Genomic DNA, 16,306 nt, shown 5'->3' on the forward strand with positions numbered 1-16,306 from the left:
CCACTCTGCTTATTGGAGACATAACTGGTTAGAAGAGAATATCTATACATTTATTAGTTACATGGTTTAAAAAGTGGCTTGAAAAGTTTGGTCCCTAGAGCAGGGGTCTCAGATCTAGCTATTATTCTACCGATGGTAAATGTGCTTTAGGTTATGGTGTCTGCAGACATAAGTAATAAAAAATATCAAAGCAAATTTATGTAAAATTATGCTTACAAATATGTTTACAAAGCAGAGTTTGCCTATTAGGAGAGAAGAATTAGGACAAATTAAAGTATAGTATTATAAAACAACCTTGGACTTTTGAGGTTGTTTTTCAGGGATATGATTATCTAACTGCATTTTAGTGTTTTGAATTGTTTTACCCGTGTTTGATCAGTAAAGTAAATGGAACACTTTTTTTTTTCCCCAAGGACCAATCACTATAGTCACTGATGATAATCAACATTTTGTTAGCATGTTTTGCTTGATATTTTGGAATTGTGAATGAAATATTTTTATTTTCTTCCCTCAACAAAAGAATGAGTAATTGATTAAAGCTTCATTGTGCATCTGCATAAGTTAATGTTAGGTATTCACTACAACAAAGCAGTGCTAACAAATTATACTAAAATGTTATGTTGTACATAATTGCTATTCTTCATCTTTTCATTGCATGTATGCAAAGTTCATAAACAAACTTGCTGTAGAATCTTTATCAGCAAATCAGATAAAAATTAAGTTTGACTGTTTCAGTCAAGTTGTGTGCGTACATATAAGCTAGTATGCTGTGAAAACTTTAGGAGATTTACTCAATATTAATATGCCACATCTAACCAGTTTCTCTCATAAAGTAGGTAAGTAGATTGTGAACAATTGTGATATTGCAATTAGTAGTTCCTACTCATAGTAGAATATGATGAGCACTTAATTTTTTTTTATATGCATATAAATTTTATAAATATGTTATATGGTAAATAAACATGACTGCTTTTGTTCACTGAATCTAGTGGAAAATTGCATACGCATGCACACCTGACTCTAGACTAGAGCATAATTATTAACATCTGCTAGCATTTGTTTTCACTAGGTTATACAAAAACCTGAGCAGAAACTGCAGTTAATAATAATTCAATTTTCATATCACATGCATTATAAAATTCATTAACCTATGAACAAGATTCATGATACCTGGTTATGAGCAAGTATATATACTTGCTTTAGAAGTACACATACTAAAATTAGAATGATACAGAAATGACTGGCATGGCCTTGCACATGGAAGACACACAAAATCAAGAAGCATGCAAATTTTTTTTCCAGCCTGTTTACCAAGTGGACAGTGTATCACTATCCGACAGCTATTTGGGTTTCAAATCCCACCACAGGCATATATGTTTGTGATTCATCTTTAGGTAGAGATGAATCACTGCCCAGCGTGACATCACCATCCCACTTACTAGCAACCTGAAGTGGCTTGAAAAAGTTCCATGTTTGGCTCTCTAAAAGCAGGGTTTCTGCACTATGTAAAAAAATAAAATAAAATAAAATAAAATATACAAAAAAAAAGTAATAATATCCATCATAACAACCTTTTTTGTCAGGTGTTATTGCTATTCTTATAAAAGACTAACTGCATTATTTTTATCCAAAATGGTGAGTTAGCATATAACAAACAACCACAATCTCTGATGAAATATTACATATTAGTTTCAATCTAAGAAGAATGATTTCATTATATCTTTTTTTCCTAATTTACATTTTTCAAATTTTCAACCAAAATCATCATTTTACATTCCCTTTTTGTTTACTTACACATCAAATAGTAATTTTCATGTCATATATTGTATTTAATAAAACTATGAAATGTTCCTGTGTAACCGTAGTTGTAAATCACACTTAATTCTTCTGTTGACGTCAAGAAAAAAATAATTTAAAAGATCAATATAATATTGTTGTCATAATTTAATTTTCCTTACTCAAGGCATGGAATAGAAATTCCAGGAATTGATAAACAGGGTAAGCTTCTCTCTCTCTCTTTGTGTGTGTGTAGAAAATCCCCTTAGGGAATTGGAAGAAAAAGAGCATGGCAATTAGTTATATGTTAAGTGTTTCAAGTTATTCATTACACCTTCTTTAATATAAACTAATCTTTAACTAAAATTTTATAAGTATGTTTACTAATTTGAAATTGCAACCAACTTTAGCTTTTTATGTTTATGTTGAAGTTACCTTCAAGACTTTTACAATATTTCGAATAACTCAACTGTTCTCAAGCAATCTTATGAAAGCAAGCAATAAATGCATATTTTGCAAACAGTGGTATTTATGATCAATGATGAGAATTCAAATGACAGAGACAGCAAGTATCTAAACTTTATAATGGAAATGTTGAAAGACATTTTTTTTATTATATGAATGGATAATAATAATGATGGATGTTAATGGGTTTAAGTCAGCATTTTGTATATTTAGCTCTATTCTCATCCTTCCCCTCCCCAGAATACTTCAGCATTTTACAACTGTTAATAAAAGGCAAATATGAAAATTGATATTCCTTTTTAAACAGAGTATGTTTTACTTGATAATGTGAACTAACAAATATTAAATTATGTCTGGGTATAATATTTGGAAAGTGTTTTCATACAATATTGCTATGTTAAAAACTGACCAGTGCATTTTTTGTTTTTTTAGTAGATGCTTAGCAAACAACACTATAACAGTTAGATAATCCTGATTTATGTAGCACATTAGGTATTGCAAAATGATTTAGTGAGTAGAGTTACCTGGGAATAAACCAGTAACACTAACAGACTAGTAGTGTAGCTGTTTTGGGGTTTAGACTGATTTTCTTTTACATATCTGAGATTTTATTTTTTTGATTAAGGTGATGCATAATGGTATAAGTTCTAAAATCTGTTCACCAAAAATGAGGAGGAAAGAAAAACCATCTCAAATTTGAATAAATTGGCAATTATGATTCTAAGAAATTGATTCAAATTCAATTTGAGTATAGAAATAAGAATGGGAGATATAAATTTCTTAATGATGCACTTCAAACAATATAATTTCCTGAAAAATATGTACAGAGTAGAAAATACTTTAAATAAATAACTTACATTTGAACTTCAGAGCCAAACTGGAATTACCAAAGCACTAAGAACATACAAGCACACTATTAACTAAGGCATATAATGAAATTACCTATAAGTAATGATATGAATGGAGCTGAAGAATGACGCATATTTACAGAAATAATATAGTAACTTCATATATATACAGTGGTACCTTGAGATACGAGTGCCCCAACATATGAGTTTTTTGAGATTCGAGCCGTCACTAGGTCAATTTTTTGCCTTAAGTTACAAGCCTGCTTTGGTGACGTTACAACCACCACTCTGCTCAGATCCCCGAGTCTTACGCGTCTTTCAGTTCACGTGTTTATCTCACCGCAAAAGCATTTCTTGCAGGCATAGACTTCTGTGGCTAATTGGTTCAAAAGATATATTTCGGTGATTACACCACATTTTTTATTATTCAGTTATACAAAATACTGAAATAATAGTTCCCGACAAGTTTCGTAAATCGTAGGATTTACATCTTCAGGGGGTAAATAGTATAAAGTTTAAACAAGAGAATTAATAAATACAAATCATAACTGTCTAGCTATTCATAAACTCAAATAACAGAATGCAGATATAAAACGTTATTGACGTTGAACAATACTGGACAATGTCACATAGAAAACAACAGTTATATAAGAAAATTTAAAGAAGCCGCTAATATGCTAAAAAACCCAACCCAGTGCAATAAAAATCAAGGTTTAATTCTCCATCAAGTGTGGTCAGCTCTAATAAAAAATCTACCTCAATCTGAGTTCTGACTGTATGAACGAGAACAAGAACACGTGACATCGTCCAGTATTATTCAACGTCAATAACGATTTATATCTGAATTCTGTTATTTGAGTTAATGAATAGCCAGGCAGTTATGATTTGTATTTATTAATTCTCTTGTTTAAACTTTAAGTTATACTATTTACCCCCTGAAGATGTAAATCCTACGATTTACAAAACTTGTTGGGAACTATTATTTCAGTATTTTGTATAACTGAATAATAAAAAATGTGGTGTAATCACCGAAATATATCTTTAGAAGCATTTCTGTTGTGTTGAGTTTTAATTTTGTGTTTTTTTTTTTCGTATGTACAATTATTTAGCTAATTGTTTTCATATAACCATGAGTCCAAAGAAGGTGAGTGTAAAGAACAGTGGTGAGAAAAGGAAAAAGGTGATATCCAAGGAATTAAAGCGTGAGATAATAGACAAACATGAGCAAGACGTAAGAGTAATAGACAAACATGAGCAAGACGTAAGAGTAATAGACTTGGCAACACAGCACGATCACACTACTTCTACGATATGTACTATTCTGAAGCAGAAGGACTCGATAAAGGCTATAACTCCAGCTAAGGGCGTTAAAATTATTTCAAAGCTACGCAACTCTATCCATGAAAAGATGGAGAACCTGCTGATTTTTTGGTTGACAGGGAAGCAGCTCGCAGGAGACACTGTGACAGAGACTATAATTTGCAAGAAGGCACGAGCCATTTATGCAGATTTGCTGCAGCAGACCCCAGAAACTTCAGCACAGGAGGCTTCACAAGAGCAGTTCAAAGCCAGTTGTGGGTGGTTCAAAAATTTCCGAAAAAGGACCTGCATTCACTCCATTGTCAGGCATGGTGAGGCAGCGAGCTCTGATTCTAGGGCAGCTGAGGAATTTGTAAAAGCCTTTGCTGAATTGATCGAAGCCAAAGGATGCATCCTCCAACAAGTTTTCAACAGTGACGAGACAGGGCTCTTCTGGAAGAAGATGCCAAGCAAAACTTACATAATGGAAGAAGAAAAGAAGAGATGCCAGGTCACAAGCCCATGAAGGATAGGTTGACCTTTGCACTGCATGCAAATGCGAGTGGTGACTGCAAGATCAAGCCACTGCTCGTATACCACTCAGTAAACCCCAGAGCCTTCAAGACACATAAGGTTTTAAAAGAAAAACTGCAGGTTATGTGGAGGGCAAACCCAAAGGCGTGGATCACCAGGCAGTTTTTTGTGCAGTGGGTCAACTTGGTCTTTGGTCCTGCCGTTAAGGAATACCTCGAGGTCAATGACTTACCCCAGCAAGCCCTTCTCGTCCATGACAATGCTCCTGCCCACCCACCAAACCTTGAAGATGACATCCCCGAGGAGTTCAGCTTTATAAAGGTTCTCTACTTTCCACCCAACGCCACCCCCTATCCTACAGCCCATGGACCAACAGGTAATCTCCAATTTCAAGGAACTTTTTTTTTACCAAACACATGTTCCGATGCTGCTTTGAGGTTACGGAGAGCACAAACCTCACCCTTCGAGAGTTCTGGAAGGACCACTACAACACTGTCATATGCCTCAAAATTATTGATATGGTCTTGCAGGGTGTTACAAAAAGGACCTTGACCTCTGCATGGAAAAAGCTGTGGCTGAAAGGGACTTTGAAGGATTTAGACCTGAACAGGAAGTGCCGGAGAAGATTGTGTCCCTCAAAAAGTCTATGGGCCTGGAGGTGGATGAGGGAGACATCGAAGACCTTGTCGCCACACATTCCGAGGAACTGACGATGGAGGAGTTGACAGAACTACACACACGGCAACATATGGAGGTTAAGCAGGAGATTGGTACAACTGCAGAGGCAGAGGAGGTTATCTCTTCAAGTGAGATAAAGAAAGTGTTGGCAATGTTGGAAAAAGTTTTGGACTTTATTGAAAAGAAACACCCTGAAAAAGTTGCAACTTGTCGTGCAGCAGCACTATTTAATGACACTTGCCTAACTCATTTCAGAAACATTCTAAAAGGGAGGAAGAAACAAAGCTCCTTGGACGGGTTTCTATTGAAACGCCCTGCGGATGAAAGTGACGAAAGCGTGGCAAAAAAGAAAAAACTAGTGAAGAAGAAATTAAGTTAAGCAAAAGTGAAGTGAAAGAAAAAATTAATACCGTGCGCTAATCGGCTATGCCAACATCTGTTTATTTCTTTAGATTCTCTTTTACATGTATGTACAGTATTTGGTTTTATTTTGTTTGTAAACAATATTTGTTCATTATAAATACATTATAAAAACATTGGAGTGGTTTTTTTGGGGGCTGGTATGAATTAATCTCATTTTAATTAATTTCAATGGGGAAAATTGATTTGAGATACGAGCATTTTGACTTACGAGCTCGGTTATGGAATGAATTAAACTCTTATCTCAAGGTACCACTGTATATTTGTACACTGGACTGATAATTTAATAAAGCTGTATATGCCAAGTTTTATTCAGAATAAAACTAACTTTCATTTGAATTACTAGCATATTTGGAGAATATTCTAATAATAGTTTTTTTTTGTGCAATAGTTTAATTTTCTTTTATAAATTTGATGGTATGTTCAGTTCTTTGCAGATTTTTCACATTGTTCATTGTGATGCCTAGTTCTAAAAAGCTTGTTCCTGTCAGAAAAACAGAATCTGATAACACATGAACACAACACTCCAAACCAGTGGTCTCCAAACGTTTTTGATCACGTACCCCCAATTGATTGAGATAGTTTCTTTGTAGGAAATTTTTTTTAACCATTTATCTATTTTGTGAGGGTTAATTTGTAAAATTTAAATATAATTCATTTACTATTGATAATATCAAACACTTTTAAAAAATGTAAGCAATTTTGATAATATTAATTCACTATTTCTAGTGTAAACGTAAAAGTAAGCACAAAAAGGTGTTGGAATTGCACAGAAACAATATATACTAAAAAATCATTAAACTTACTACTAATAGTCAAATAATTAATACAACTGTGGTGTCATCTGTAGATAGCAGGATAACTAAGCAATTTTCCTTCTCTAGTTGAGCTTGTCAACACTAGGATGCTCTACAAACAATGGCAATGATAAGAAGTAAGAGATTTACTCCCTAGTTTTAAAAAACATAACAGCTTTGCCATGGATGATTATGTGTGCAAAGTCGCCCAATGTGCGCTACTCGCAAAATGAAGTTTATAGGAGCTTTATAATGTCATGGTCTATATTAGATATATGTTTAATTGGTGAAAGAAAGTAATATTCTTTATCTTTAATTAATTAATTTTTTCCTATCAATATAAAACTTTTTGACGTACCCCCACGTATCGACTCACGTACCCCCTTGGGTATGTGTACTACACTTTGGAGACCACTGCTCTAAACTATTGAGAGGTTACAATATGTAACCTCAGACCCCTGATAATACAGGAACACAACACTACTAATGATATCAGATGACTTAAGTTCAGTTAGGGTAGAAATGCAAGAAAGCAATGTCCCGTGTAGCAGTGAGTTTGAGTCTATCTGGTGTATAGTGGAGGCTAACAAAATGAAATATATGATGAAGTGTTGCTACAGACCTGGCAGCTCAGTTGCAGGGGATGAAGAAATGAAATGCATGCCAATCTAGCCTTGTCGATATCAAATGAGTGCTCATTATGGGCGACTTTAATTTTCTAAACACTGATTATGTAGATGAGAAATCTCATAAGAAAGAAGAGGAATTTATTGAATTGTTGCGAGACAACTTTCTCAAGCAGCACGTGAAAGAAGGAACTCAAGGTCATAGTGTTGGATTTGCTCATAGCATCAGAAGGGGTCTCTGTCAAGAATATGGCTATTTAACCACCAGTTGGTGACAGTGATTATGCTGTGCTATCTAGGGAAGTTCAGCATGTAAACTGTTCTAATTGTGTTGATGCTCCGATTAGAACAGGTTACACGAGGAACTACAAAGCTGGAAATTATGATCAACTTAGGAGAATACTATCTTTGGTCCCATGGTATCAGTTACTGAATGGGAAAAATGTCAGCAATGCATGGGAATCTTTGAAAAAGTGTTTGAAGAATAAATAGATTGGGAGGGAAATGGATATGCAACCTCATTAAGCAAGTGATCAATAAGAAGACGATAATGTGGAAAGCATATTGTGGGAATAAGAGTGAGAGGAGTTGTCAAATATATAAAGCTTAGGCCAGAAAATTAACGAGCACTGTGCGGAAATCTAAATCAGAGTATGAAAAGAAATTGGCCATGCAAGCTAAAGGCATGACATTTACACAAAAGCAAAAGAAAGAATGAATGTGAAAGAATAACGTTATTGAATGCAGATGATACTCAAGTTTTGGAAGAAAATGAGATGAGTGCTCACTTTGCTAAGATATATCAACCAGGTGTATGTAACATGGTGCACAGTACTACTGCTACATTGGATGAAGAGTTAGAGGTTCATGAAAACGAGGCTGAAGAGCTGTTGCATAACCTAGATAAAAATTGGCCAATAGGGACAGATGGAATATCACAGCCCATTTGCTAAAGGAATGTTCAGCAGAATTGGCTAGGACGTTCACGTGTTTGTATAATTTGAGTCTCAACTCAGGAATGATACTATAGGAATGGAAGGAATGTATGATACTGTAAAATCTCGATGTAGCTTAAAAATACCAAAGTGCTTTATATCAATTTTTTTTTTTACAGAGGTCAAGTCTCATGTGAGCTGTTACAAAATAATCTTGTTTATATGTATGTATTTTTATTAATGTAGTTAACCCTGTGGGAAGTGAATGTATTTACTGTTTTAACGTCAAAAACAAAGGCAATGCTTTCCCATCGGGGAACTTTGTATATAGTTATGTGTAAGAGCGCAGGAAAACTTGTTTATTAGTTTTGTATATAAGAGTTGCCTACAAGCCCTGCGCTAACACCTTTAAAGAAAGTATCAAAGAGGTCCGCTAGTTTTAGAGATAAGTTTCCGCGGCCGGCAAAATACGATCAAAAGATTGCACAGAGAACAAAGAGCTGGTCAAACTTAAAAGAAGATGAAAGAGTCATGCCGAATTCTTTGGATTACTACTCTTAGTGCAAGGCCCCAAGATCGTAAAATAAAAGGAGACTGAGAGGAGCATAAGGTGCTTCCAGACGTCAAGAGAGAGTCATCAGAAATCTGAACTAGAGGCAGTTAGAACCAGAGCGGAAGTGAGCTGAGACTATAAGCAGAGTCCAAACCAGAGCAGTGGCGGCAAAGAACAAAGAGAGACAAGGCCCCAGTTACAAAGAGGAGAGCCGAGATCCAAGTGCCTAAAAAGCAGAGGTGAAGCACTGTTACTGAGAAGAGCCAGTCGGTGGCAGTTGCAGTTATCGGCGATTAGTAGCAGAAGTGGCGGCAATTAGAAACAGAAGTTCCCGAAGTAGGATCCAGAGAAGAATTTGCCCTTATGCTGAAACCTCTTATATGTGCTATTCGAGTATCACAGATTGCAGTCCATAAGCCCGCTAACATCCCGACGTGATACCGCTGAAGAAAGCCTAAGACTCGAGATGAAAGGAAAGTCAAAGACTTTAGTAAAATACTCTTGACTAAATGCATGTAATACAGAGCCTCTGTAAGTTATATCGTTTTGTATATTTTCTCTCATAATCTAGGAGATATATTGTATATGGACTGTTAAGAGTTAGTTTTTTAGAAATGGGAAGTATCCATAAGAAAGTCAATTGGCATGTTAGAAGTTGATACAAGATCTGTAAAAAATAACTTAACAGAGAGTTAGCTAACCTCTTTGCGAGTAAACTAGAAGTTTAATAAGTTGAATTTGTAAGCAGAGAGTAAAATAAGTATTTGAGTTAAAGAGTTTATTTAGCATTAAAGTGAAAGGGTTCTAATTTTATGCTAAAGATTTTTAGATGGGTAGAGAAAGCAATCTCCCCGTTGTTTGATTCATGTATATTTCATATTAATGTAAATAAATGTGTTTTAATTATTTGTTAAGAGTGCTGCCTGATCCTTTATTTTACAACTGCACTGTTCCTAAATAAATAGGACTTGTGAGCAGGAAACAATTAAGGCAATAAAAGCGCAGTTTAGTTACTTACGAACCACGACTGTTTATGTAAACTTTGTTGAAGGAATTACGTTAGTAAGAGAGAGATCTACCGGACATTTTATTTAGTCTTATGCTGATATGGATATATTAATGGTGCAGTCTCAATAAATAAATTTTCAGTGTTTCTTAGGCATACAGCTAGTAAATACGGAAGGTGGAAAAACATAGTATGCAGCAGAGTAAATGAGATAGGTTAAGAGAGAGAAAGCACTATTTAGGGAACTGTTAAATAGAATAACGGTATATAAAGTATAGAGAAAAGACATACAACTAATAGCAAGTAACAGCAATATTATACAATACTTCCACTGTACAAGAGGGTGGTGCAAAAACTGATGTGTTTAACTACCACTCTATTATCTCACAAGATACTGAAGATTTTAAAGAAACTGGTAAGAACTCACATACAGGAATGGATAGACAAAGCTATACTCTGCACGGAGCAGCATAGGTTTACTAAGGAAAGGTCATGTTTTAGCAATTTGCTCATATTTTATAACAATGTTACAGCCAAGTTGGATAAAAGTAATGGATACACTAAGATAATGTTGGGTTTTTCTAAGGCATTTGATAAGATACCACACGAAAGGCTGCTGTATAAACTGGACAATATGAGATTGGAACATAAACTCTTGACTTGGATCAAGGGATGTTGACACACAAATATCAAAAAGTGGCATACAGTGGGCGTGAATCTGCCAGATTTAAGGTGACCAGTGGTGTATTTCAGGTTCAGTCCACGGGCCATTATTATTCAATCTAAGCATTAATGACATCAGGAAGGGCCTAACATTAGATGTGCAATTGTTTGCTGATGATTTGAAGATAGGCAAGGTAATCATGGATGCTACTGATATTCAGACTTACAGATGATTTGAATAGGCTGAAAATTTGGGCAAACAAAAATGGCTATCCGCTTAATGTTAGTAAATATAAAGTTATGCACTTTGGCATGAGAAGATTTCCAGTGGCATATTATATTAGCACGTTATGCTGCAAGAAACTGAAAAGGCAAGGGATCTTGGCATATTGTTGGATAGGAATTTGAGGTTCAAAGGTCATATAGCAAAAGTTGCAAATACAACTCGGAGGATAATTACGATGTTGAAGTGAACTTGACATCTAAGGATAAGGAAGTCATTTTGCCTGTTCATAAGGCTTTGATAAGACTATACCTGGATTATTGTGCACGTATTTGGTCTCCTGGATTTCAAGGGAATAAAAGATCTGTGGAAAGGGTGCAAAGGTTATATCCAGATTATGGGATTTAGATTATAAGGACAGATTGTGAGTATGTGGATTACAGACTGGGTGTTATAGGATATTGTCTGATGAAAATTTTCATTATATGGAAGGTGGGGAAAGAACATGAGGCATCCTTAGAAGTTAAGTTTGTTCACAGTCAAGAAAGGGAGAAGAGTAAGGGCTTTCTCTCACAGAGCAGTAAGTGAGTGAAACAGTTTACCTTTAGGGATAGTGAGTGCATCTAATGTGCATGAATTTAAGGGGAGGTGTGACAGCTGGTTTGGGCGATTTATAGCCTTGCTCAATGAGTCCTTGACTCCTTAGAGGTCTCAAATAATAATATGCAATCACTGAACTAGCTGAACATACCATCAAATTTTACAATTTTAAGTGGAAGGAAACAAACCAACAAAGATTTTCTGAAAGCAGTGCAAGTTTTACAAAATTAATAAATGAGACGGAGCAGATGGTCTTATTCAGAACAAAATCACCAAACAGCAAACTTGAGATCACCTTACCACATAAGAATACTGAACATACCTCTTTCATGCCCTAAGCAGCCACTCCAATGAAGTGACTTTTTCTGCATTTCTGTCCCATAGATAACAAATTCAGCTAAGATCTTAGATAATAATGCACCCACAACCAGTTAGCTATTTATGCAGCCCTTTTTCCACCGATGGTTACTACTCCAACAGATCCACAATCCTCTACACTTCCTGGACTCAGATTATATGAGGTTAATCACCATACCATATATCTAAAGAACCTATGAGAAGGAAGCTAAAGCTCTAAAAAAGAATATGATCTCTTTATTATGTATAAGTGGCACATAGAAAATCAGTGTATATTATTAGCTCTCCTAAGGATCAATTGCAATCTTTAGACTTCCAATAAATTAATCAGGTGTTCTGCAGTTGCAAATGTGCCTATTATGGTCAAACTAGCAAAATATAGCTAGCAACTGCTGAACAAGGATTAGATCTGGTTCCACCACTATAGCTGCTTAATCTTGCAGGTTGTACTATTTGCTGGATGAGAGAGTTTCACAGAAACAAAATGCAAATTTGAAAGACATTTAGCATAATAGCTAAGTGTTTTCTATGATACCTACTTTAGGACCAGGGTTTCATTTCTAGCTTCATGAATTAGACAGGAAATATCAATTAAAGATTATTTTAGTTATTATGATATACATTGTAACTGAATCTTAAAAACTGGATGGTGCCTTGATGAAGTAAATTAAGTTTCTCACAAGCTGTCAATTTTAACTTCATAATGTATTAATGTCTTAAATCTACTGTGTAAGTGGTTTATTCTACAAGTTACACAGTGAGACATCTTTATATAGCTAAAAAATTTGTACAAGAACATTGGTGATGTGTTTAAGAATATATAAGTGTAAATGAACATGCAAAAGTTGAACCAAATTTTGAATTTCTTTAAAATCCTATTTTATCTAGCCTTGTAAATGTGATGTAAGTCAAGTCTAATTTAATTACATTCAATCAAAAATAAATTAAAAATAGAGAATTCTTAGAAAAATCCCCCCCCCCCAGAGAGAGAGAGACAGAGAAAATTCATTAGTTTCTAAGTTAGATCTTCTCTTTCAGCTTGTTTGATATATGAAGTTAGTTGGCCGTCAGTTCCGATCCTCATGCAATATAAATGAATGTGGGGGTCTTTAGCTGGTAAATAATTTTCATTGCCCTAGCAAGTGAGGCAATCAGCCTTAGTTTCTAAAAAAGCGTTCAGATTATCTATCCCTTCACTCATCCATATGCTACAGAGCAGGGATGGACAAGTTCGTCGGTAATAAGAGCCACATATAATATTTTTCATACATTTTTGAATGTTCTGGGGGGGGGGGGGGTAATGCAGCGATCATAGTAGTCATTTTTGGAACTAATTTCAGTGGGAGCGACACAGGCTATCAAATGTCGAAACACTTTTTACCAACCAAACACGATAATAAAATCCACGTTAACAAACCCTTTTAACTGGTACCATTTAAAAGCTAAAAATTTAAAGTTTCGAAATATCTGTTTTTTACTTATTTACGAAAGCATTTACGAAATAAAATATTCTAATATTGGTACATACTATACTAGTATAGATTATTAATATAAAAGTTTAGGAAAATAGCAATGAAACCAATATCGTCTCGCGAGTTGCAGTTTGCCCACCATTGCTATAGACTTACACCTTTCATAGATTGACACAAAAAACAGAAAATAATAATAAAAAAAAAGAACTTTTTAAAACTAATTATTACGAATCCTTCATTATTATAATAAGAATTAGGTTGCACTTTCAAAAAAAAATGTCCACTTATTATATAAGATAATGTATGAAAAAAAAAAGCTTAGGATGTATACATTTTTATTTTGGCTTTATTCCTTCAAATCATCCTCAAAAAGAAATATACAAGCATGCATACATGCACTAATTGAGAAACAAAAAAGAAATAATTTCTTATGTTCTTGTTATATCAGGTAACTTTATTGCTTGCTTATACTATACATCATAGCACGCGTGCAGACACACACACACACGCACAAATAATTCTGAAATGAATTTTAATATGAAACTATTTGCATCTGCGAAACTGCAGAGAATTTGCTGAAATAACATTGAAAACTTGTCAAAAAAAAACGAAACAAGAAAAAAAGTTTTAGAACATATTCCGAAATATAGCGTGAAACAAAATAATCTTATTCCAATTACTCAGCGTTTTAAAATAAACACACAATGCAGTATTTAAAATTGCTGAGAAACTTGTAGCAGAAATGGATCAACATCAGTAGATGGACTTCTTTAGTTTATATAAATGAATTTCTTCTGGGCTTCTGAACACAAATTTAAAAGCACCAATAGTTCATCTAGTTAACCAGAAAGAAACAACATAAGATCATTAAGTAGATTAAATGTAGCAGACAAACACATGCATGCATGCATGCACTAAAAAGTTCAGTGGGATATAAGGATAATAACTACCAACAGTGCATATGCAACTGAGAATTTAATTACAGAATAATAATATAGTGCAACTAAGTGATAAATTATACAAGTAAACATATAAAACTGGATTTAATTGGTTGGAGATATGTACAGAGATATAGCCTACTAGTTTTGCCGACTTTACTGTTAGCTTCATCTGGGCACACGAAAAGCAACAAAAACAGCTTAAACAGAAGCGAGCTAAAGTATCAGGTTAAAACATAACCGAATGCTAAATATTATCAAAATTCAAATGAAACGTTACAACAGACGCATGGAGCGTGCATGTTAACAGTCACTGTTATACAGTGTATTCTATAATGGGCTGCAAAGTTGAACTCCGATGTGTTGAGTGATCTTATGAGCATTTTCCAGATGTCACCAAGGAAAATTCTTGGTTTCTGTTAAGGCTGCCTCAGTAAAGTCGGAAAAAACTAATAGGCTATATCTCTGCCCAATTAAACCCAGTTTTATATGTTTACTTGTATAATATTCAGTGGTCGAAAATAACATTATCATAAGTAATAAATTATTATTAATAGCTGATCTATTAATATATTAATCTATACAAAAGAGAGCAATTTGATTAATCAATAGTCTCTCTCTCTCTCTCATTTATTTACTGTTCATCTGTACAGCCTATGAGACACACACACCAAAAAAATCTAATTCTCATAGATGTTTCTACAAATCCATGGATTATTATTTCACATTTATCTCTACTGATTCAGCTACCATTCTTAGGTTTGAGACAAAAAGCAGTAACCACAAATTATAACTTACTTCACAGTGAAGTAAGTTATAAGTTATGCACATACAGTGAGTAAAGTGACATCCAACCTCTCAATATAAAAACTTTTCAAACTTCACCTAACAAATGAAAACTGATTGTTCTAATGCACTGATGTGCTATAGGTTCTTGAACCTCTCGTGTGGGATAAATACGTACATTTTTCAAAAAAAAAATCTACATATATAATAACCCCTAGTTAGCACTGGAAGTACAAATAATGATCAATGAAATGTTAATTTTCTTTTACTATTTTATTTCACCAATTATTTGAACACTCCACCCACAAACATTCAATTGTTTCAAACGGATCTTCTACAGAACTGAGAGAATTGGATGTCACATGATTCACTGTATTTTCAAATGAAGAAAAGTTTAGAATTTTTTTAACTATGGAAACCCTGTTAGGATAAGTTTTTTTTGTCATACACATTTTAGGAAATACATACATTATAATGATAATCACTTTCAAATATTTCAGCCTTCAGTGAGGGCTGATTCAGAGGAGGTAGACCTATGAATATACTGAGAGCTAAACTTCTTGCATAAGTTATATTTCTTATACAAAATAGTGTATAAGTACTAGCATATTCATCAACCTGGTGGCTGGCCATTATGCATATACACTAAAGCCAGAAGAATCAAGAATAAAAGTAAGTTCTTAGGATTGGTAGATCTAGTGGAACCAAAAAAGTATAAGCACTAGTAAGACCTGGCTGACAGAAGAGGATATCTGAACAGGCATAGAATATGACTGGTTCAGCATATTCAGGAGAAATGACGAAATGACAAAGCAGGACTACTAATCCTTTAGACAAATCTACTTACTTACTTAATCCTTCTCCTCTTCTACCTTTATGGTGTCAAGGTTTTTTCTCAACTATTTGCAGTTACAGCAACCTGCAACTCGAAGATAAGGTGGTTAGCCCTATGCCTCCCAAACTGGCTAACTCACCTTTCAACTAAGCTATAGAGACACGTATACAAATCTAACTGGGAAAAAGAATCTTAAATGGTGATAATAGTTATGAGTAATAATCAAGGCATTTGGTTTGAAGTTATCTGGTGTGAGCTATAGGTTAACAAGACAAAATACACTATGGAGTGCTGTTATAGAATAGGATCATCAGAGAAGTGAGAAATGCATAAACAAATACAGCATATGAACACAAGGAGTTTACACCACAAGTGATTTTAACTATATATATAGACTGTACTTGCATGGAGAAAGCATGCAAGCAAGACAAGGGAAAGAGAATTTATAGAATTACTCAGGGATAACTAACTTAAGCAGTATGCAATGGAAGGAAC

At 34.4% G+C, this 16,306-nt stretch overlaps 1 protein-coding gene and 1 non-coding gene across 5 annotated transcripts in view; one reads left to right on the forward strand and one right to left on the reverse strand.

The window, feature by feature from the left end:
- The window catches only part of mxt (Eukaryotic translation initiation factor mextil), a 446,323-nt gene that overhangs the window by 225,723 nt on the left and 204,294 nt on the right, over nucleotides 1–16,306 (reverse strand). The window lies entirely within an intron of this gene.
- LOC150103203 (U6 spliceosomal RNA) lies at nucleotides 1,191–1,296 on the forward strand. The gene has a single exon (XR_016548879.1). It is a non-coding gene; the product is annotated as a U6 spliceosomal RNA (small nuclear RNA).

The sequence above is a fragment of the Typopeltis vanoorti genome, chromosome 9, assembly GCF_054136105.1.
Source record: "Typopeltis vanoorti isolate ZY-2024b chromosome 9, IOZ_Tvanoo_1.0, whole genome shotgun sequence".
NCBI classification, from domain to species: domain Eukaryota; kingdom Metazoa; phylum Arthropoda; class Arachnida; order Uropygi; family Thelyphonidae; genus Typopeltis; species Typopeltis vanoorti.